Below are 23,117 nucleotides of genomic sequence, written 5' to 3'. Positions count from 1 at the left end.
TGGTCATATGACTATAAGGAAAGAATGGTTATTTATTTGAGCTTCAATATATATTGGTTTTTAAACACTACTCAGCAATCTTTCTTAATCTTTGTATTTTCTTTAATTTGTAGTTATCATTTCCTCTTAATCTCACTGTGAAAGTACTAGAGCTATCACAGCCCAAGTGGTAGACTTGGGCAAGTTAAGTTCTTTGGGCTTCAGTTTTCTTCCTGTAGATTCAGAAGTTCTCTCCCTAGTTCAGGTGAGTTAGCATTAAGTCAATTCACTTCTCTCTCCACATTATCACTGTTATATATATATATATATATATATATATATATATATATATATATATATATATATATCACAATAAATCATTACTTTATTAATAATAGAAACAGTACAAATTTCAAACCAAGCTGCAGTTAGTATTTTAAAACACACAAAAAAGGTCCTCATATTTAGATGGTTACATTGTTAATTCTATAACAGTGCTACAATATCATTACTGTTGTTCTTCAGGGCTGGGACTGCCTTTGCTGTCAACACATTTCTCCTGTGACATAATCAATTCTATGTCCTTAACTTTCACTCCTGTCTCATCAACCTCTTTCGCTTCACTCTCTTCTTGTACAGTTGGGGTCAGAGTGTTCTGTTTAACATTTGAGACAGTTTCACCTTGAACTTTGAATTTCTCAGTAGCTGTTAACTGTGCTTGCTGGGATAAATTTTCAATCTTGACTTCGCCAAAAACTATGTAGGTATCTGAAGCTGAGCTCTTATGGATATCTGGTTTTGTGATGATAAAGAGGATATTTTTAGATTTCTAGATTAGGGATTTTAGTAACCCCTGTGCCCCACTGAAGACCCAGTTTGGGCATAGCCTCTTGTGTCCTCTTTTCACTTCACTCTGTTTTTCCTTACTGGCTGTTTTTTCATTGATTTCAGCGGCTGCTGCCAGCGAGGCTCAGGTGGTTGCCGGTGTGAAATCTTGTTCCTGAAGCTCTGATACTGTTCCATCATTGTCAGATTCTGCTCCAGACCCTGATTAGCCTGGGGCTGTGGCCACACCTGCTCTGTGCATTATGTGCAGAATGAGGAACCAAAATGACAGCAGGAAGAGAGCATGACCCAACCTGTTGCATAAATATTTCTGTATCTCTTATTGTGTTGGGGTGTAATGTAAAATCAAAGGATTTAGGAATTAGAAGACCTCCTGGGTTCAAATTCTGGTGTGAGTAACATGGGAAAATTTATTTAATCTTTCTGAACCTCAGTTATTTATCAAATGAAGATAATGTCAAAGGGATGATTTAGAACAATATCATGTTTGGCTAGCCATCAATTAATATATAACCACCTCATAAAATGTATAAAAAATTGAAAATACCATTAAGCAACGATATTGCTATTGTACAAATAATTTATTGGGGATTGTAAATTAATGTTTTATAATTCTATCTTAACATGTAATGTTTTTGTTACCCATATTTCAAAACTAACTTATCATTAATGAATTTCTGTTCCAAAAAAAAGTTTGCCCATAATTATTTTCTAAAACAAAAGGGTGCATTGTATTGACTAGTCAATAATTATAATAAATAAACTTTTTAATGTCAAACATGAAATGTTTAAAAAGGTATAACCTGATTTTAAAAATATGGCATCGCCCTTTTGCTTCTTATTTGGAGGAGTTCTACTGGCACGTTTATCACACTTAGGCAGTGCTCTTCCAATGCTGTGGCCTCGAGCCAGGTATTTTTCTCAACAACCCACAAGTCTAGAGTGAAGTTAACCAGTTTTGGCTGAATTAAAAAAAAAAAATTAGATTCACTTCTGAAAGTTCTCTTCTAGAATTAGACGATGGAAATAAAGATGGTTTGACACATACCATATTTTAACTTTAGGATAGCTATAGGATGTAAAGTACAATTTCAAATACCTGGTTTTCAACCATTATATTCTACTTCCTAAACTTTAACAACAATACAAGTCAACAATCAAACAACTGAATTTTGACATCTTTGAAATATCTCACCAATATCACATACAGAACTAAGTTTTTTCTCAGTGGAAAAAAGAAATAACTGCAATAATAGGATCCCGGGAGCCTATGTTTGTAGGACAAGAGAAGAGGCAAAGGGAGCTACACAGGTGCCAAGTGAATCAGCCCTCATTTTCACTGTTGTTCATGGAATTGCAATGGAATAAAGGAACAATCTGTAAAGACCCCCCTACTCCGGGAAATATAAAAGCTGGGATATCTCTAGCTTCAGTTCACTTCTACTGCCGTGAGACTGGAGCTCAAACTGTCATGATATCTTTCCGTTCCTCCCTCTGCTTAACCACCAAAGACAATACAATGTTTTAGAATATTTTAATTCTTTCATTAAGAATGATTTTAAATAAAATTTGCTAATCTAGAAAATAATAAAGGGTAATATTTCCAAGAGACAATAACCAAGAAATCATTTTTAATTTCTGGTAGTGGGTTTCTCTGAAACAATAAAAATAAAAGAAGGAAATTCAACAATCACTGTGTATCTGCTTTTATTTTTTGCACAAACCTATGGGGTAGGCATTATCGGTTTAGACTAAATGAAAAAAAAATAACTAGATAGGTTATACAACTTGCCAAATATCACGTAGCTAGTACATAAAAGAATTTTGGATTCTTCTAAAACTGTGCATTAAGGGTTAGGTCACTTTCCCTTTCTCCCCAGATACATCATTACTTTTATGATGTTATAAAACTGTTAATCATTCTGGCCTTCCTAAAATGAGACTGACTAGAAGCTCTCATTTGCTTTGCAACTCTATGACATCATGAGTCAGACTGGGGCACACATTGACAGAATAATTGGCCAAGAATATAGGGTCGTGGCATCATCTCAGAAGCTTTCCATAAATGACCTGAATAAAGAAAGCCCAAATATAATAACAACTTTATTATAATTCACTCAGTAGTGTTCCTTTTGCTTGAGAGAGTTAACATACCACCCTGAATGCCATGTTTAATATCAGACAGTAAGTGAGTCATTTGGGAGATGGAGATCAATGACATCCCTACATTCAAATCAATTGTAGAATAATTAACTAAAACCTAAACCCAGGAAGTTCAAAAATTGAAATGCGCTTCAGTGCACTTTTATATTACCAATCATTGTTGTACAGGATGTACTTGTGATTGAGGATAGCAGCCTTGACAATTTAATGAAGAAAAGATAAAACACAGTAATCCTATAGACAGCAAAGCTGATCTATTTATCAACAAATGCATTAGAAATTGTTCATCATTAAATTATACATCAATAATGGTATGAAATGAAAAGAAACAAGTGCCAAACAGGTTCTCTATTATAACAAAAAGGTTGGAAATGTAAGTCCTCAGACTCATGTAAAAAAAATAAATCTTACTAATCTATGACCTAATTGTATAATGATGTTAGCAGGAATGATTTAATAGTTCTTAATTAAGCAAAAATTCCATTAATAAAGGATTTACCTAACAAATAGAAGATAAATTTCAACAGATTTGGCAAATAATATGCACCATTTTTAAACTTATAAGGACATACATTAAAATAATACTACTGTTGCCTGGCTGGTGTGGCTCAGTGGTATGGTGTTGACCTAAAAACCAGGAGTTCATGATTCAATCCCCGGTCAGGTCACATGCCCAGGCTGTATGTTTACCCTGGCATAATTTTTCATCTTTTAAACATTTAAAATTATATTCAAATGTGTTTATTTTAATTTATTTTATTTTAGAAATGAACTCTATATTTATTTATTTATTTATTTATTTATTTATTTATTTATTTATTAAATATTGTTGAAAGTATTACATAGATCCTCCTTTTCCCCCCACTATCCCCTTCCAGCCCATTCCTGTCTCCCCCATCCCCTCCAGGCCCTCGTCACCCCATTGTCTGTGTCCACAGATTATGCATATATGCATACAAGTTCATTGGTTGATCTCTTCCCACCCACCCTCCCCTGTCTTCCCTCTGAGGCTCAACAGTCTGTTCATGCTCCTCTGTCTCTGGGTCTATTTTCTATCAACAGTTTATTTGGTTCATTAGAGTCCACATATGAGTGAGTTCATGTGATATGTATCTTTCTCTGACTGGCTTATTTTGTTTAGCATAATACTCCCCAGGTTCATCCATGCTGTTGCAAATGGTAAGAGGTTTTCTTCTTTTTTACAGCTGCATAGTATTCCATGGTATAAATCTACCACAGCTTTTTTTATCCACTCATCTACTGATGGGCACTTAGGCTGTTTCCAAATCTTAGCTATTGTGAATTGTGATATTATGAACATAAAAGTGCATACATTCTTTCTGATGAGTGTTTCTGATTTCTTAGGGCAGTGGTCGGCAAACTCATTAGTCAACAGGGCCAAATATCAACAGTACAACGATTGAAATTTCTTTTGAGAGCCAAATTTTTTAAACTTAAACTATATAGGTAGGTACATTGTTATTAACTTAATTAGGGTACTCCTAAGGCTTAGGAAGAGCCACACTCAAGGGGCCAAAGAGCCGCATGTGGCTCGTGAGCCGCAGTTTGCCGACCACGGTCTTAGGGTATAATCCTAGAAGTGGAATCACTGAGTCATAAGGCAGTTCCATTTTTAATATTTTGAGGAAACTCTATACTGTTTTCCACAGTGGCTGCACCAGTCTGCATTCCCACCAGCAGTGTACTAGAGTTCCCTTTTCTCCGCATCCTTCCCAACACTTGTCCTTTGTTGATTTGTTGATGATAGTCATCCTGACAAGTGTGAGGTGATACCTCATTGTTGTTTTGATTTGCATCTCTTAGATGATTAGTGATTTAGAGCATTTTTTCATATGTTTCTTGGCCTCTGTATGTCCACTTTGAAGAAGTGCCTATTTAGGTCCTTTGTCCATTTTTTAATTGGATTGTTTGTTTTCCTTTTATTAAGTTGTATGAGTTCCCTATATAGTTCAGAAATTAACCCCTTATTGGATGTATCATTGGCAAATATGGTCTCCCATATAGTGGACTCTTTGTTTTGCTGATGGTTTCGTTTGCAGTGCAGAAGCTTTTTATGTTGCTATAGTCCCATTTGTTTATTTTCCTCTTAGTTCCCATTGTCCTAAGAGATGTATCAGTAAACATATTGCTGGGAGAGATGTCTGAGATTTTGGTGCCTATGGTTTCTTCTAGGATTTTTATGGTTTCATGTCTTACATTTAAGCCTTATCTATTTTGAGTTTATTCTTGTGTATGGTGTAAGTAGGTGGTCTAGTTTCATTTTTTTTGCCTGTACTTGTCCAATTTTCCCAACACCATTTATTGAAGAGACTGTCTCTGCGCCAATACTACCCTCAGCAATCTACAGACTCAATGCAATCCGTATTAAAATAGCAACCGCATATTTCACAGGTCTAGAACAAACACTGCAAAACTTTATATGGGACCAAAAAAGACTTTGAAGAACCACAGCAATCTTGACCAAGAAGAACAAAATTGGAGGAATCAATACCAGATGTCAAATTATACTAAAAAGCCACTGTGCTCAAAACAGCCTGGAACTGGCACAAGAACAGGCATATAGATCAATGGAACAGAACAGGGAATCCAGAAATCAACCCAAGCCACTATGCTCAATTAATATGTGTCAAATGTATTCTTAAAGAGACTTTAGAAGGGCTGCCATGCAGGGGAAGTCCAGCCTTGTCCCAGCACTGCTGTGGCTGCGTGGGAGACTGCATGTTTCTGGGATTTATTTAGGAAACTGATTTGGCTCACGTGCTATGCTCACCTACAGATTTTATGTGGCAATTGGCATCCATAAGTATAATTTAAAATACAGCTTATCTTTTTCAGACCCAGGTAGAAACTCTCAACATAAATATTATATATATATATATATATATATATATATATATATATATATATATATATATATATATAATCAAATCAGAGGGCAATTCAAACTAAAAGTCACAAAATGAATAAAAATCAGTTGCTGTAATTTGGTAGAGCATCTCTTAGAGACTACTAATAAGTTCAACACGTGTTCTACAAGTCCTGGCAGGAATCTTACAAAATTAATTCAGGGTTAAAATGATACTTAATTCGCACATAGATATAAATATTTTAGAGTCCTATACTCAAAAATTAAGAAAATTCTGTAGCATGTTACGTGTATCCTTGTCATTGTTAACTGTGTTTCAGACCAATAGAAATATAGTGTTTGTCATAAATGTGTAAAGTTCGTATCCATATATTTTAAATTTTCTAGTAGCCACTCTTAAAAATTTATAAGGGTGAAATATAATTTAATAATGTCTTTAACTGAATATATCCAAAATATTATCATTTAATCAATATAAAACATCAATGAGCTACTTTTTATTCATTTTTATATAAAATATCCTAAAGTCTGGTGTGTATTTTACATTTATCTCAATTTAGACGAACTAGCCACAACTTAAATGTTCATTAGCCACATGTGTCTAATGGGTACTGCATTTGGTAGTAGTGCATGAGCAGACCTTTAATAGAATATTATGTCAAACATCAGACACTCAGACACACACACACAAATTCAGACCTATTTAAGTAAAACTTCAATAATTAAAATGAGTGAAGAATGAAAAATTCCAGTTGAATTTTTTTGATTGACTAATGTTTGGGTTGTTTTGTTTCCATATACATATATATAGAAGTAATTTAGCAAAAATATTTTATAGTTTTAAAGTGAGATTAAGTTTTCTTTTCTTGCAAGAGAAAGTACAGATGCAAGCAGACTAATTTATCTACTATGCAATCCTAGCCCATATAAATTCTTTTTCTCAACTATTCTGTAACACAACATGTTGCTTTAAATACCTCAGAGATTTATCATAGTGGGGAATTGAGTGTTTTGTTGTTTTTATCAATATATTGAGGCTTACTGCATTTATTGATTCTCTCAACCCTATTCTACAAAATTTTGAATGCAGAAACTAAAACTGCAAATAGATCAAACTAAGAGACAATATAGATCAAACCAAGACAGGGGATTGTGTGTTTGTCATAGTATTCAGCAATTACTCATGAGATACAAAATTTCATTCTCTTTTTGGCAGCTTGTATAACGTAGAGATTTTGATCACTTACATAGTAGTATTTGGTAAGGAAAAAATGCCTGGTCTTTCAGATGATACACAACTTTCCTCCAACTCAAACCTTAAATTAGTCTTAAAGTGTAATTTCTCTGACAGTTTCTTCCATCTTTTGCCTAAGCACCCTTCACTACACTATTGTCTGTGTGCATAAAAGTTCTTCAGTTAATAATTTCTTCCCACCCACCCACCCATCCACCTTCTTAAAGTAATAGGAAGACTTTTAAATGATAGACTGTATCTCAAAATAAACTTCAGAAGCAATAATAATAGTTTATATTGTATATTATGATTGCAAATATGTTAAAAGCAATGGTATACATTGCATATAAAAGTACTAAAAGGAACGAAATGTTTTTAAGAATCATTGTGCATGTGTGTGTTAAATGTGTGGTGGTGGTGGTTTCTTTGTTTATTTTGGAGTGTTTTTTTCATTATGCAACTAGAGGCCCAGTGCATGAGAGGGGGTTTTTGCTCAGCCCAGCCTGCACCCTCTCACAATCTGGGACTGCTGGCTCCCAACTGCTCGCCTGCCTGCCAGCCTAATCACCCCCTAACCACTCCCCTGCCAGACTGATCGACACCCAACTGCTCCCCTGCCAGCCCGATTGCCCCCAACTGCCCTCCCCTGCAGGCCTGGTCCCCACCAACTGCCCTCCCCTGCCAGTCCGGTCACCCCCAACTGCCTTCCCCTGCAGGCCTGGTACCCCCAACTCCCCTACCCTGCTGGCCTGGACGCCCCTAACTGCCCTTCCCTGCTGTCCTGATTGCCCACAACTGCCCTCCCCTGCCAGCCACCCTGTGGCAGCCATCTTGTGCCCCCGTGGGGGCGATGATCTTGTGGGAGGGTGTTACAGTCAATTTGCATATTACCTCTTTAATATATAGATAAACATGGCATTATTTTTCAAATCATAAAATAAAGTTTATAAAATAAAGTAAAACAGACATAAATACATAGCATTAGATAAACAGAGAAAACTATTTTGAAACCTCAAAATGTACAAGGGCTTCAAAAGGATTATGTCAATTTATCAATATTTGATTGCATTGTTAAAATACATTAGTAGGCCCTGACTGGTTTGGCTCAGTGGATAGAGCATCGGCCTACAGACTCAAGGGTCCTGGGTTCAATTCCTGTCAAGGGCATGTACCTTGGTTGCGGGCACATCCCCAGTAGGGAGTGTGCAGGAGGTAGCTGATCGATGTTTCTCTCTCATCAATATTTCTAGCTCTCTATCCCTCTCCCTTCCTCTGTGTAAAAAATCAATAAAATATATTAAAAAAATACATTAGTAGAATGAATCAGAAACTGTAAAAAGAAGAATGCCTCTAATACAATCTAATGTTAAAACATAATAGTGCAGATAAACAGATCCCAGAAATTATTTTGCTCCTTATTGCAGAGCTTTTAATATTAAGACTGACATTGTTTTGGGTTAAAATACTTAATTCCTATTTCAAATAGCCTTCCGAGCAGAACTTGTCTTGCTTATTCACATTCATTTGCCCTAGGAAAATGCTGTCTTTCAACTAACATATGTTCTTCTATTTTTCACAGTGATTATGATTAAATTGTAAACGTGAACATAAGAGTATAGCTCATGCTCAAAACTAATCACACAGTAGGGGTAGCTATTGAGGAACAATCTTAATGCTTTTACAGGCATTCATTTATTCAGACAGGCAAGCAAAGTGTTTATATTTTGTCTTTTTCTTTAATTTTATATTAAAATATTTTCAGCATACAGACAGAAACAAAAATTATGATAGATATTTATATTCCCACCATCCAGATTTGAAACTCAACATTTTGCCATTGTTGCTTCTCTATTTTAAAAGAAATAAAACAGTTCATAAACAGTGAAAGCTTCCCAATGGATTTTATTTCCCCTTTTCCTTTTTATCAAAAGGTAATAACTATCCTCAACTGGTTGTATACTCTCCTTATGTATAGTGTCTTTTGTAGTATTTTAAGTTCATAAAAAATAATATTGTTCTGCTTTTTTACTTGTGTAAATGGCATATATAATTTTGTAACTTATTTAATTGCACATTTGGTTTTTTAGTATTATCACAGTTTAGCCACATCTAGCTAATTTATTTTAATCAATCCTATATAATAAAGAGGTAATATTCAAATTAACCCTCATGCCCTCACAAGATGGCTGCCTACAACCAAATGACTGAACAGAAGGCTGTGTGGGGCAACCAGACCAGCAGGGGTTGGAGGGCAGTAAGAAGTGACCAGGCCAGCATGAGAGGCTGTTAGGGGTGACCAGGCTGGTGGCGGGGGGGGGGAGGGAGTGCAGTTGTGGGCAACCAGGCTGATGGAGGGGCAATTGGGAGCAATTAGGCTGGAAGGGGGGGCGATGAGGAGTGTCTAAGCTGGTGGGGGGGAAGTTGGGGGTGACCAGGCTGGCCGGGGGGGCAGTTAGGGGTGACCAGGCAGGCAGGCAGGCAGGTGAGCAATTAGGAACCAGTGGTCCAGGATTGTGAGAGAGATGTCCGACTGCCGGTTTAGGCCCGATCCCCGGCAGGGGGGGCAGTTAGGGGTGACCTGCAGTTGGATATCTCCCGAGGGGTCCTGGATTGGAGAGGGTGCAGGCTGGGCTGAGGGGACTGTCCCTCCATGCATGAATTTCATGCACCGGGCCTCTAGTATTTAATAATTTATGTCTCCATTCTCATATTAGCAAGCATTTAGAATTTTTTCAAGATAAACAATATTGTAGGAACATTACACCATGAGCACCCGTATCCTATATAATAAAAGGGTAATATGCAAATTGACCCTAACGGCAGAATGGTTGGGAACAACCGGTCACTGTGATGAGCACTGACTACCAGTGGGCAGACGCTCAATGCAGGAGCTGCCCCCTGGTAGTCAGTGCACTCCCACAGGGGAGCTCTGCTCAGCCACAAGCTGGGCTGACAGCTGCAAGGGCAGTGGCAGTGTTGGGAGCCTCTCCACTTCTTCGAAAACGCTAAGGATGTCCTACTATGGCTTAGGCCCACTCACCCAGAGGGGGCCTAAGCCACAGTTGGATATCCCCCAAGGGCACTTGAGCTGCCAGAGAGATGTCTGACTGCCAGCTTAGGCCCAGTCCCCTGGGGAGCAGACCTAAGCCAGCAGGTGGACATCCCCTGAGGTGTCCTGGACTGCAAGAGGGCGCAGGCCGGGCTAAGGAAATCCCCTACGCCCAAGTGCATGAATTTTCATGCAGCAGGAATCTAGTCCTATATAATAAAAGGGTAATATGCAAATTGACCCTAACAGCGGAATGACTGCTGGACCAGTCACTATGAGGTGCACTGACCACCTCTCGATCCCTTTCCCCAGCTGGCAGGCTCCAATTGCCTGATGGCAAATGGGGAACTGGAAGTGGATTGTGGGGGATGTGGGCAGTGCCAGGCCAAGGCCCCCAAACTGCTGGTTGCCCCTCACACAGAGGGCAACTCATGGCAGGGGCAGGGCCAGAGAGCGGGCAGGAACAGCCGACCTCTCAGTCCCTTCCCCTGGCCATCAGGCATCGATCACCAATGGAGAATGGGGAGCCGGGGATGGGTGGCAATGGGGGGCAGAGCCAGCTGTGAGAAGCCAGGGAAGATGGCCCTGATCACAGGCCAGGCCTAGGGACCGTATCCATGCATGGATTTTTTGCGCCGCACCTCTAGTATACATATAAGAGAGTTCCACTAAGGTCAACACTTTACAAAAAGAGATTCTAATCACACATGACTATTACTATTTTTCTAGATATCACCAAGTAAAATTCCATAAAAAATGTGTCAATATACACTCCCTCCAGCCATCTATATATTTTTTATAACCTCAAGTGAGCCAGTTGGATATTTGACAGGACTTTCAATAAACTGATGAATTAATTTGGAGAGAGCATAGTTATATTATTTATCTATGTGTACCTTTATATTTATCATATATATATATATATATATATATATATATATATATATATATATATATATACCATTTATGTTTATGAACATGGTACATGTTGGGAGAGACATTTATCCTTGGGTTTATTTCATTCCTACTACAGGTCTTGCTGGGTGTGACTGCTCTCTAGTCATTCCCCAGTGTTGTTTACTAGCTGGAACTTATTTTATTGCACATTGGATTTTTGAGCGTTATCACAGTTAACTCACATCTTCTTGCCTCCTGCACGCCTCCCACTGGGATCAAGTTCCAACCTGAAAAATAAAAACCATCAGCCTGAAAAACAAACACAAACAAAAACCAGCTCAGTTACTGCTTGCTGTGGAAGCAGTGGACTCCCTAAACTCACTGTTTCTCTCCCAAAATCCAGCTCACTGTTTGCATCTCACTGGGTCCATCATCTCACCGGGTTTGGGGGGATGCGGATTATGGTGACTAAAACAAATATAGTAATTCTTTGCTGCTTCCTTAGCTGTGACTGTAAACTTTCTTTGTCTCTAACTCAGAAGTCTTGTGTCTTCTGCAAGAATCTATGAAACAGTAACAGGACAGTCTTTTAGCTTTTAATTAGGGTAAAATAAAACCTCACAGCCAACAGTGTACATTTTATTTATTGAAAACTGTTTTTGTAAGCCACAATACAGATTTATAATCTTTTGTATAAAGAGCTTACATTTTCTCTGGGAAGAATGGAAAGAAGGTGGAAGGAAGGAAGGAAGGAAGGAAGGAAGGAAGGAAGGAAGGAAGGAAGGAAGGAAGGAAGGAAGGGAGGGAGGAGGGAGGGAGGAAGGAAGGAAGGAAGGAAGGAATAAACAAAGGAAGGAAGGAAAAGAAGGAGGGAGGGAGGGAAGGAAGGAAAGAAGGGAAAATGGGATGGAGGGAGGGAGAAAAAATGTGACACAGTATTGACCAAACAAACAAATAAAAAGACCAACAGTTCTAATCAGATTTGGGATTATAGTATACTGAACTGCCACCATGGTGCTATACCACTCAACCTATGAGTTACCCTGCTTTGTGAAAATACAAACTTGTCTCCTTAGCCCCTTTTATTGAAGTTATTTGGTTGCAGCTGTTTTTCTTACCATTACTCAAGAGTATATAGTCTGTATTAATATTACCATAATTCATATGTTGGCATTTGGAATGTAATACGCATGTATCTTTTACATATTCATTTAAGATTATCAGTTGGCATAATACAGAATTCTGTGTGTTTCCTCATAAAATAAATACAACTGACAGACTGATTATCCTAGCTGCAAGCATATTTTAAGATGTTCACAGCAATTACTCTCACTATTTAAGATTATAATCATAATAATCACTTTCATTTGTATAATGTTTTATATTTTCCAAAACCATTTTCATACATTATTTAATCTGATCTCATAACAGGAGTAGATCTGCATAATCAACATAAAGAGTATACATTTCACAAGATAAATTGATTATATATACTTTTACACATAAGATTACAATAACTTATCATTATGCAAAAATAAAAAGGCAAAAGACACATTTGCTTGTTATTTTACCTATATCAAGCATTCATCCAAATCATTTATGTTAACTTTGATCAAGAGCCATCTGTTTTCAAAGTGCTTTGATCTGTTACAAAGCAAGCTGCCCATGGGTTATTAAGAGACTGACAGAAGAGGGTAAATTATCCTTTCTTTTTAGATTTTGAATTAGATAGTTTTGCTTAGCCAAACTGTCTAAGGGCTGGGAACATTACCATTCTCAATTTAATTTATAAATGTGGTCGTGAGTTTTTTTTTCCTTCTTCCTAACCCATTTGTAATATTGCTTACTGCACTCCAGGTCTAAAACGTTTCCACGCTCAATCATGTTAAAGTGTAAAATTGTCCCTCAATTTGAAGATCACTGGATGGTCTGTGCCTTTGAGAATAATTAATATCTGGAGACCCAATTTAGTTCTTTTTGTTCTAATGTTCAACAAAGACCCTCATTCATCAAAGTGTATTTCCCATGTGTCACATTGTCATCCGGAAAGTAGGTCACAGGAAGAACAGTATTGGCTTTTAAGGTCTCCTATTCAAAGATGCTGTTCCAGTGAAAATGGATGTTCCCAAAGCAATGACATCGAAAGGTCATTGTGGGGACAACCATAATCACCGAATAATGATGACAGAAGTTCAGGTAATGTCTCAAAGTGGTAGAAAAAACTGTTTTCAACCAAATAATATACTATTATTAGCCTAGGAATATATTTATGTATGCATAGTAACCTTCAAATAGCCCAATCAGCACAAAAAATAATACTACAATTTATCTATAACTAGAGGCCAGGTGCACAAAATTTGTGCACTGAGGGAGGGAGGGGGGTCTCTCAGCCCATCCTGTGCCCTCTCGCAGCCCGAGACTGCCCACTTAGGCAGCAGTCAAATATCCCTCTCACAGTTCGGGGCTCTCACAGTCTGGGACCCCTCACTCCTTACTGCCTGCCTGTAGTGGAGGCGGGGAAGACTTCTGCCACTGCCACTGTGCTCGCTGGCCGTGAGCCTGGCTTCTGGCTGAGCAATGCTCCCTTTGTGGGAGTGTACTGACTACCAGGGGGCAGCTCCTGCATTGAGTGTCTGCCCCCTGGTGGTCAGTGTGCATCATAGTGACCGGTTGTTCCATTGTTCAGTCAATTTGCATATTAGGGTTTTATTATATAGAATAATAAAAGGGTAATATACTAATTAGACCAAACATCATTCCAGATGTCCTTCCAAATGAAGCTGAGGCCAGAGGGAAGCCCAGGTCCCAGATGCCAGAGAGAAACTAGTACCAGCAGCCCAGGGAAGGAAGGCCTAGTCTTGCATGAATTTCATGCATCAGGCCTCTAGTATGACTATAATGTCTATTAAGATTTTAATTTATGATCATGTTTTGAATAATATAGATAAAGCCATGGAATTACACAGTCAGATCAATTAATGAAGATCTGTCTGTAGAGAAAGATGTTGCAAACAAAGATAATTTTGAAATCAGCAATTTTACATTACAGGCGAAAGAAATATTAAAAGATATGAATGAACAATAAAAAGAAGGAAGAAAGGGAGTTGAAAAGCTTAATTCATATATACTTTTTCAAATGGCAATTAAAGCAATATATAATATATGATATCTAAAATATATTTGCTTTGGCATAACCTAAATTTTATAGCATTACTAGTTAACTTCTACTATTAATAAGTATATTCAGTGCATTTTTTGTTCATCATAAGTGTCCCCATCCTTCATGTACTTCAAAAGCTTTCATCCCTGATGAAGAACAACCATTCTTGGAAAAGTAATGCTGCAACACTATCACTAGGCAGGCAAGAGTTTTGAATTTTATGCAGATAAAAGAAGTATATTACATTTTTTAAATTAATTTCAGTATTCTAGATTGTTGTCATTTAATTTATTTATATGAAAAACTATTGAGTGCTTATTATACTCCTGAGTATCATTCACTTTAAGTATATAGGAAGAAGGAACAAATTCAGAGTTTAAGGAGATTGAAATCCAGGGGGGGAAACAAATGTAGAAATAGATTAATTCAAGTTGATAGATATTAAACCTGAAAAATTATAGGTTATTTTTGAGGACCCAGAGAGTTTCCCCCCCAATGTATTTCAAGTGTGGTCATTAATATGACATTTTTCAATATGGATCTATTGTCTTAAAGATCAAGGTTGCCCTGACCAGTTTGGCTCAGTGGATAGAGCGTCAGCCTGTGGCCTGAAGGGTCCCAGGTTCGATTCCAGTCAAGGGCATGTACCTTGGTTGCAGGCACATCCCCAGTAGGGGGTGTGCAAGAGGCAGCTGATCGATGATTCTCTCTCATCAATGTTTCTAACTCTCTATTCCTCTCCCTTCCTTTCTGTAAAAAAATCAATAATATATATATATATATATATATATATATATATATATATATATATATATAAAGATCAAGGTAACTATTATAAGAACTCAGAACTTTTTAGTTTAAAAAGTTCTATTTTCCAACAAGAGAGAGAAATTCCACTGAAATCCAGAGTTATATTTAGAAGATTGTACTAAGTATATTAGTCTAAATTTTCCACAGAAACAGAAGCGGGGAAGGGGGACAGGGGGAAGAAATCAACCAAATAACTTACATGCATGTATGCATAACACATGAACATAGACAATAGTGGGGTGAAGGCTTAAGGAGGGGACAAGAGTGGGGACAAGAGGGGGGTTAGTGGGGAAAAGGGGGGACATTTATAATACTTTAAACAATAAAGATAAATTTTAAAAAAAGAAACCAAACCAATAGGATGTGTATGATAGATAGATGATAGATAATTTTAAGGATTTGGCTCATTTGATTGTAGGGGCTTGGCAGGAAAAAGCTAAGATTACAGTTCTAGTCCAAAGGCAGATATCTTTTCCTAGGGAGACAGTGGAGAGTGGCTACAGCATTTGGACAGGATCCAGCCTCGGACTGATGAGAGGGCATGGTCCTCTTGTGGCAAAGCCACATACACTTGTGGCAAAGCCTTCACAGCACAATTATAGCCAAAGACTATGGTTTTATGTAAGGTTGACCTTATAGTCCGACCTTGTAGTCCTAGGTAGCTGAGAGATGTGGACTGCGGGAGGTGCAGCAAGTGCTGCCAAAACAAAGCTTGATAGAGTTCAGAGGATTGCAATAGCAGGAAATAAGTGATTTAAAACTCACAAGAACATTGTAAATATCTTGACAACTCCCTTGTTTTGTTTTCTGTGATCTGACTATAAAATAAAGATTTGGCTTACAGGCGGGTTCACTTTGTCCTCATCCAGGTGCAGAGATCCACCTGGCCCCAACTATATTCTCTTGTCTGTTTTCTTTAATCCTTCATGGCCCCTCTTCAGGTTCACCACTGACCATGCTGGACGCTGTTCAGGAGACACTGCTCTTTTAAGACCTTCAACTAATTGAATGAGGCTCACCCACAGTATGGAGAGTAATAAGCTTTACTTAAAGTCTATTGACTTAAATATTAATTACACCTAAAAATTGCTGTTCCAGAAACTTCTATGTTGAGATTTGACCAAACATCGGAAATCATGACCCAACCAGGTTGACACAAAATTAACCATTGTAGTAGCTTAAATTTACTATCAATATTTATCATGTTAGAGCTAATATTTTCATGTGGAGGGATTTTGGCTAGAGTAGCAGATCTGTTGTCTCTCTCTAATATTTACACCTCACAGAAAACAAGTAAGAATCTGATTGCCAATGGCAGAGGTGTATCTGTTCTTGTCACTAATGGAATTAACCCAAAGAAAATCTGAAAATACTATAGACTCATTCTCTCTCTTTTTGGCATCTCAGATATGAGGCAATTCTTGCCTAGTATTATGGGCAGGCTCGTCTAGGATTTAGACTGAGGAGAGATGCATGTTCTTTTTACTGCAGGTATAAAGACGTGCTTTCCAATGGATGTATCCAATTGGCTGACATTTTGAATTTTATTTGCCTCCTAGAAATTGCTATTTGAATGGTTCTAAATTCAGAATAGGGGGGAAATGGTATACTTACTAGTATCAGTGTTCTAAAACCATAGCAGTTTGATCTTTGTCCAGGAAATCGAGAAATAAACAGATTGGTACTCAGTGACCAAAATAACAAGTGGACATCAAAGTTTATGGGAAGCCATGGGGATTGCTTTAAGTTTCCACCTTAATCAGTGTAACTAATTTAGGTAAAAGCCTAAATGGGATTGTCCTCTGTGGAGCATTGCAGTTTATGGATACTTTGTCTACTAGTGAGTGACTATCATTACAGACCCAGGGCCATTTGTTATGTAATAGGAATTGGCTTGAGTATGAATAGTCTTAATAAGGGTATAAGGGGTGGATGTCTTCAACTGACCTTCACCTGACTCTTGTACACATCAAAATAGGCAACCATGAGGCCAATGTTAGGTTGTACAGAATAGAAAGCATTGAAGTCCTAGTAAAACAATGCTCCTATAGAGCCTTCTAGGCATTTGTGGATGGATTAATATTTGGCTACTTTTATTGTATTTCTCAGTCAGGCCTCTAGGCCTGGCCCTTAACTTGCAGGAGCTATGAAATTACAGAGCAAGGTGGCTGCGTGCCAAGCTTAGTCAATCGGCACTGGATCAGCTGTCTGAATTCTGCTCATTGAATGTTGTTTGGAGCTGCAGCTGGGATCAGTAGAAAGCACTGAGGAAAAGCTAACATCTTTGAATGAGGTGTCTCATCCATAGGCTGAGGAGTCACCCTGTTGGCTCCATCTGTATAAAGTATAAGAGTGTTGACAACTCCAGGGACCTAGCCTATGGCTTCATGCAGAGATCGGAGAATAAATTTACTAGCGAGCATATTAAAGGAAGTGGGGATATCCTATATAATAAAAGGTTAATATGCAAATTGATGAAATGAAGCACACTACCACCAGAGGGCAGACGCTCAACACAGGAGCTGCCCCCTGGTGGTCAGTGTGCTCCCATAGGGGGAGTGCTGCTCAGCCAGACGCCAGGCTCACAGCTGGCGAGCGCAGAGGCAATGGCAGGAGCCTCTCCTGCTTTCACAGCAGCACTAAGGATGTCTGACTGGTGTTTTAGGCCCACTTCCCAAAGGCTCCCAGAGAGCAAAAGGGTGCAGGCTGGGTTGAGGGACCCCTCCCCACCCGTGAGTGCATGAATTTAGTGTACCGGGCCTCTAGTTATTACATAAAGTTGTGTCTTCATTTTTTTTGTATTTTGCTCATATATGTAAACAGTAATTTAAAAAACTATGTATTTCTTAAAATTATTAATTAATCATTATAATTTAATCATAGGTTAAAATAATTATGAAGACTATGATTTCAAGTGTAGCTATTATTATTTTAAAATAAAATAACTGCTTAATAGAACAAATAAAATAACTGCTTAAATAAAACTCTAGGTACTCTAAGTATCATAGTATCATAGTAACTTAATACCTGTTGTCTTTAAAAAGTAAAATAAATAAGCTTATTTTTTAACAATAAATATTTTATATCATTTATTTTTTCCTTGATCTTATATTTCCATTCTACATTCCTCATATAATTTTTTTATTATATTATATTTTCATGCTTGAAAGACTTTTGTTGATCGCTCATTACATATCCCAGCAACAAAAGATATACATATAATTTAAAATTTAAAAATATTTAAATTTGTATTTACCATAGGGCTCTAAGTTAAAAATGTTAAATTAAATTATAACTATAATTATTCTTAATTTCAATCACTAAAAGCAATAGAAATATATTATAAAATTTGGCAGTAACTCTTTGAATCTTGTTAAGAATTATTGTGAAAGTTAGGGAATGGCCATTCTTTCATACTGCCTCAGGGATGTAAGGGAAAGCGTGGTTTTGGCGCATTCTGTGAAGAAACTGATTTGAATTTTTGGGCTACATGTTAAATAAAAATTAGATATTAAACTAGCACCCTCAGTTTTATTTGAATGTTCTTTTGTCAACATTCTGAAGCGAAGAATTTGTTAATTGTCACTGTGTTTGTTGGGTAAATATTGGTGCACAACTGTGTTTACTTCTAGCATTCAACTTTAATATGTAGCTAAATAAGAACCATGCTAAAAGAAATAAGGATCAACTCCAAAATAATTTAATTAAAACATCATAGCATCATGGAATTTACCAGGGAAGGCACAGTAAATAAGTGAAAGGTTGTTATGCAGATTTAAGTCATTGCCTTCTGCATTAATAAGAATTTCTAAAGATAAAGTCATTTCCCTCTTCTTGGTACAAGGAGGTTGATACCTTCACAAATAGAGATTTCCCTTACAAATGTAAATGCCTTTTACAAAAAGTAACTTCTACATGGTTTGCAGAGTTTCACTTGTCTGCTGTTTCTTAAAATTATCCAGCCTAAAATAACCCTTATGCCAAAGAGACATATTTTGGGGTGACAAATACTGCTCTCCACAGTACCTAGGCTACAAAGCTCTTTAGTTTATTACTGTATTGAATGCTGCAGACAATTGTAACACAATGGTATTTGTATAATGCATTATAACCAAGTGAAAGCTCATACCACTAGCCATAAGCCTGGCACTAAGTCAAGTGACAAGGTGTGGGGGCAATGAAAAACAAATGTATTTAGAAAGCAAACAAGCTATGAAAACAGGGGACTTGTTTCCTAAAGAACCATCTTGAGAAAATACAAAATTCAGGCTTATTTTGTGTCAGGGGAAGGGATGACTAGAGACATCTGGACACTAGCAAGGGCCTGAGGAGGAGGGTGCAACTGCTTTGCTTTTGGTCAACAAATTCCAGTTGTTATGGTCCCCATAAAGCTATGCTATAAATTTTTTGATAAATAATAATTATTTTTGCACATACTTTTCCTTATCTCCTTAGACAAGTAGTTTAGAGCAGAGTAATTCCTAGGATATAAGTCAGATTCCTTTTATGATTAACATATCTATGTTCACAAGTAAGCAGAATTTGCTAACCAACATGCTATAGGAACTGGCCAGTCTTAAACAAGATGAAGTCAGAAGGACTGATTCTTTTATTCTATTATACTGTGATGTTATAATGGTTATAAGATTATTAGACAATAGGAATTTTAATCATAATTTTATGGGACCAGCCTCATATAATGTGGTCCATCTTTGACCCAACCATTATACTTATTTAGCTCATAACTGTGTAAAGATTGTTGATATGGAGTATAACAAATCTTCTCTGATTGAGAAAGGAAGTAGTTTAATGAAATTATTGCATACTCAAACATGAATAAAGCAATTACATGGACCTGTATTTGGAAATTCTGATCTCTATCAAGCAGATTTCTTCAGGAATTCAAATGGTAATTAAATTACTTACCATTTGTACTGTGAATATATTTCAGTACAACTCTCAGAATAGAAGCAATGGAAATTATAAAAATATCAGGGTAAAAAAAGATTAAGATAGAGATTTTCTTTTGAAAATAGTTATCATCTTACAGAACGAGCCAGGAGTGAGGTAAGGAATATAAAAGATGTGCTTGTATCTAATTGCTGGTAAGGTGTGATAAGAAAAGAGGGAAAGGTATTTTAGTTATTATTATGATGAAATAAAGAATGAAAATTGGTGTTATAAAACAGAAAAAAAAAGCAAGATCTCAAAAAGAATACTGAAATGAGTAAGTAAATTCCAGGGAAACAGAAAAATAGATCTAATGGGCAAATAAACATTAAGAGATTTTGAATATGTTGGATAGGAAGGAAGGCGTATGAAGTAAATCCAGGTAACTGTAGTTGCCAAATTATAAATGTCTCTACTTTGTAAGAAAGTTAGAGTGTCTCAGTGGGCTCACTCAGAGAGAAGACACAATATATAAAGGTAAATTTCTCCGACCCGACCCCACTCCCCACCACAAGGAAACATTAAATAAGGCAGACATTATGTCATAAATAGTCTCTTGATGAGATATGTATTCCCCACTGAGTTTCAGTTTATAAGTCAGGATCTGTGGACCATTGTGATAGGCAGATGAGTGAGACTGCACCCTAGAAAGCTGCTGTGGCTTTATCCCTCCCACAGGCTCTCCTGTGGTTTTCATTAGGATGAGCCTCAGTTGTCTGGTTGGCATAGAGTGTTGAGGCCTGGAAAGATCATTTTTGCCCAGGACAAGACTCTAGCAACTGGGGAGTCGTTTCTAAAATTTATGATGGGAGACTGTACTATACATATGTGTATTCAATTACAAGTTAATACTAACAATACACAAACATTTAAATATTAATGAATTTGCATTAGATTAATTCAAATTTTGAATGTGCTGAGGAAGCCTTACATAATGTACTTAAACACAATCCAGCTGGTTGCTGATGAAAGAACACCAAATCTACCCAGGATTAAAGAAAGAAAGAGAGAAAGAAAGAGAAAAGGCTGCTTTGGCTAAAACATTTTTTCAGACTTCAATTTTTTATTTATTTGTATAATTACTTTGGACCTTGATTACATTTTACTTTCACTTACAAAGAGAAAAGTTTGCATTTTTAATTTCTTCAGATTTTAACTTAAATCATGGGCATCTCTATGTTGACCTTTGTGTTGCATAACCCCGACAAGTTCTGTTGGACAAGGTACCTGGATACAATTAGAGATTAGAGTTAAAATAGAATATTTTAGTACTAGAGTTATTATATTCATACTATTTTATGACTTATTTTAGAACATTAAATTACCAAATAGAAGAAGCAGTACAATACTAGGTATCGTGGAAAAGCTGGTTGAATTGCTAATCTTTCCACATTCTTTATTGACTACTAGCCTAATTGTTAAGCTGGATCAGAGACAGGAAACTAAAAAGTCCATATTGGGTGTGGGTGTGAGGGAGAGAGTTACTCATCACTGCTCTTGCATGGAAGAAACATTTCCATCTGCATTGTGCCCTGCTCGCTTCTCCCCGGGAGGAATGTGTTAGCTGGTGAATGATCCTGGCAGAAGGAACTTAGTTTCTCTACACAGTCTTTCCACATTTGCCTTCTTGAGAAGACATTCGTTGGGCAGGATGTGGTTGTCCAACTGGGTAGATAAATATGCTGAATTTAGAAGTGTTGGCCAACTTCCCTGTTGACCTCCCAAATCATGTTCTTCAATTAACTTCATTAGCAGTAAATATATCTATAAGTCTGATCTCCAAATGTTTTATCCATGTGTACAGTTCAATTGGTTGTGAACTCAGGAGAGTGAGAGTGAAGGCATTAATTCTTTTCATGATGAATTATGGGGGTTCATGTCAAGTAATGGGGCTCACTACTTTCGCTATACCTTAAAGGTCTCACTGTTTCCACCTCAGCTCCATTATTATTCTTTAATTTTGTCAAGATGACAGAGAGTTGTCAGTGCAAAATTCAATGTTTTCTGCCCAGAGATATCAAAGCCAAACATAAGTAATCCTATACAATAAAAGGGTAATATGCAAATTGACCCTAATGGCAGAATGACCAGAATGACCGCTGGACTGGTCACTATGAGGCGCACTGACCACCTCTTGGTCCCTTTCCCCTGCCAGCAGGGTCTGATTGCCTCATGGCTACCCGCAGCAGTGGTGGGGCCAGTGAGTGGGCGGGAACAGCCAACCTCTCAGTCCCTTCCCCCAGCTATCAGGCACGGATCACCCGATGGTGACCAGGGAACTGGGAGAGGGTGGTGCCAGGGGGTGAGGCTGGCTGTGGGAAGCTGGGAGAGATGGCCCTGATCACAGGCCAGGCTTAGGGACGATACCCACGCACAAATTTTGTGTGCCGGGCCTCTAGTAATAGGATAAAAAGAGAGAGATGAGTTTCCAATATAGAGGAATCTATGAGGAATATTAAAAATATATTGGCAAAAGAGATAATTTTGTTTAAATTATGAAAAACTAGTAATTAGTTGATTTTCAAAAGGTAGTATTTCTTTCTCTAAATTCACCTTACTTCAAAGTAATCAGCAAGTAGAAAAATATTTTTTAATATATTTTTTATTGATTAAGATATTACATATGTGTCCTTATCCCCACGTTACCCCCTACAACCCCCCAACCCCCGCTCATGCCCTCACCCCCCCCCCCCCGTTGTCCGTGTCCATTGGTTAGGCCTATATGCTTGCATATAATCCTTTGGTTGATCTTTCCCCCTTACCTCCACCCTCCCCTACCTTCCCTCCAAGGCCCGACAGTCCAATCAATGCCTCTTCATCTCTGGATCAGTCCTTGTTCATCAGTTTATTTGTTGATTATATTCCACAAATGAGTGAGATCATGTGGTATTTATCCTTCTCTGACTGGCTTATTTCACTTAGCATAATGCTCTCCAGTTCCATCCATGCTGTGGCAAATGGTAAGAGTTCCTTTTTCTTCTTCCTCTTCTTAAAGAATACCTTTCAGCATTTCATATAATGCTGGTTTGGTGGTGATGAACTCCTTTAGCTTTTTCTTCTCTGTGAAGCTCTTTATCTGACCTTCTATTCTGAATGATAGCTTTGTTGGATAAAGTAATCTTGGTTGTAGGTTCTTACTATT

At 37.5% G+C, this 23,117-nt stretch overlaps 1 pseudogene; it reads right to left on the bottom strand.

The window, feature by feature from the left end:
* Window positions 1-465: 465 nt before the first annotated feature.
* Window positions 466-23,117, bottom strand: part of LOC118662067 — a 122,015-nt pseudogene continuing 99,363 nt past the window's right edge.

Source organism: Myotis myotis, unplaced genomic scaffold (assembly GCF_014108235.1).
Source record: "Myotis myotis isolate mMyoMyo1 unplaced genomic scaffold, mMyoMyo1.p scaffold_m19_p_8, whole genome shotgun sequence".
In the NCBI taxonomy this organism is placed as follows: domain Eukaryota; kingdom Metazoa; phylum Chordata; class Mammalia; order Chiroptera; family Vespertilionidae; genus Myotis; species Myotis myotis.
This window is presented reverse-complemented; position numbering and strand designations above follow the sequence as displayed.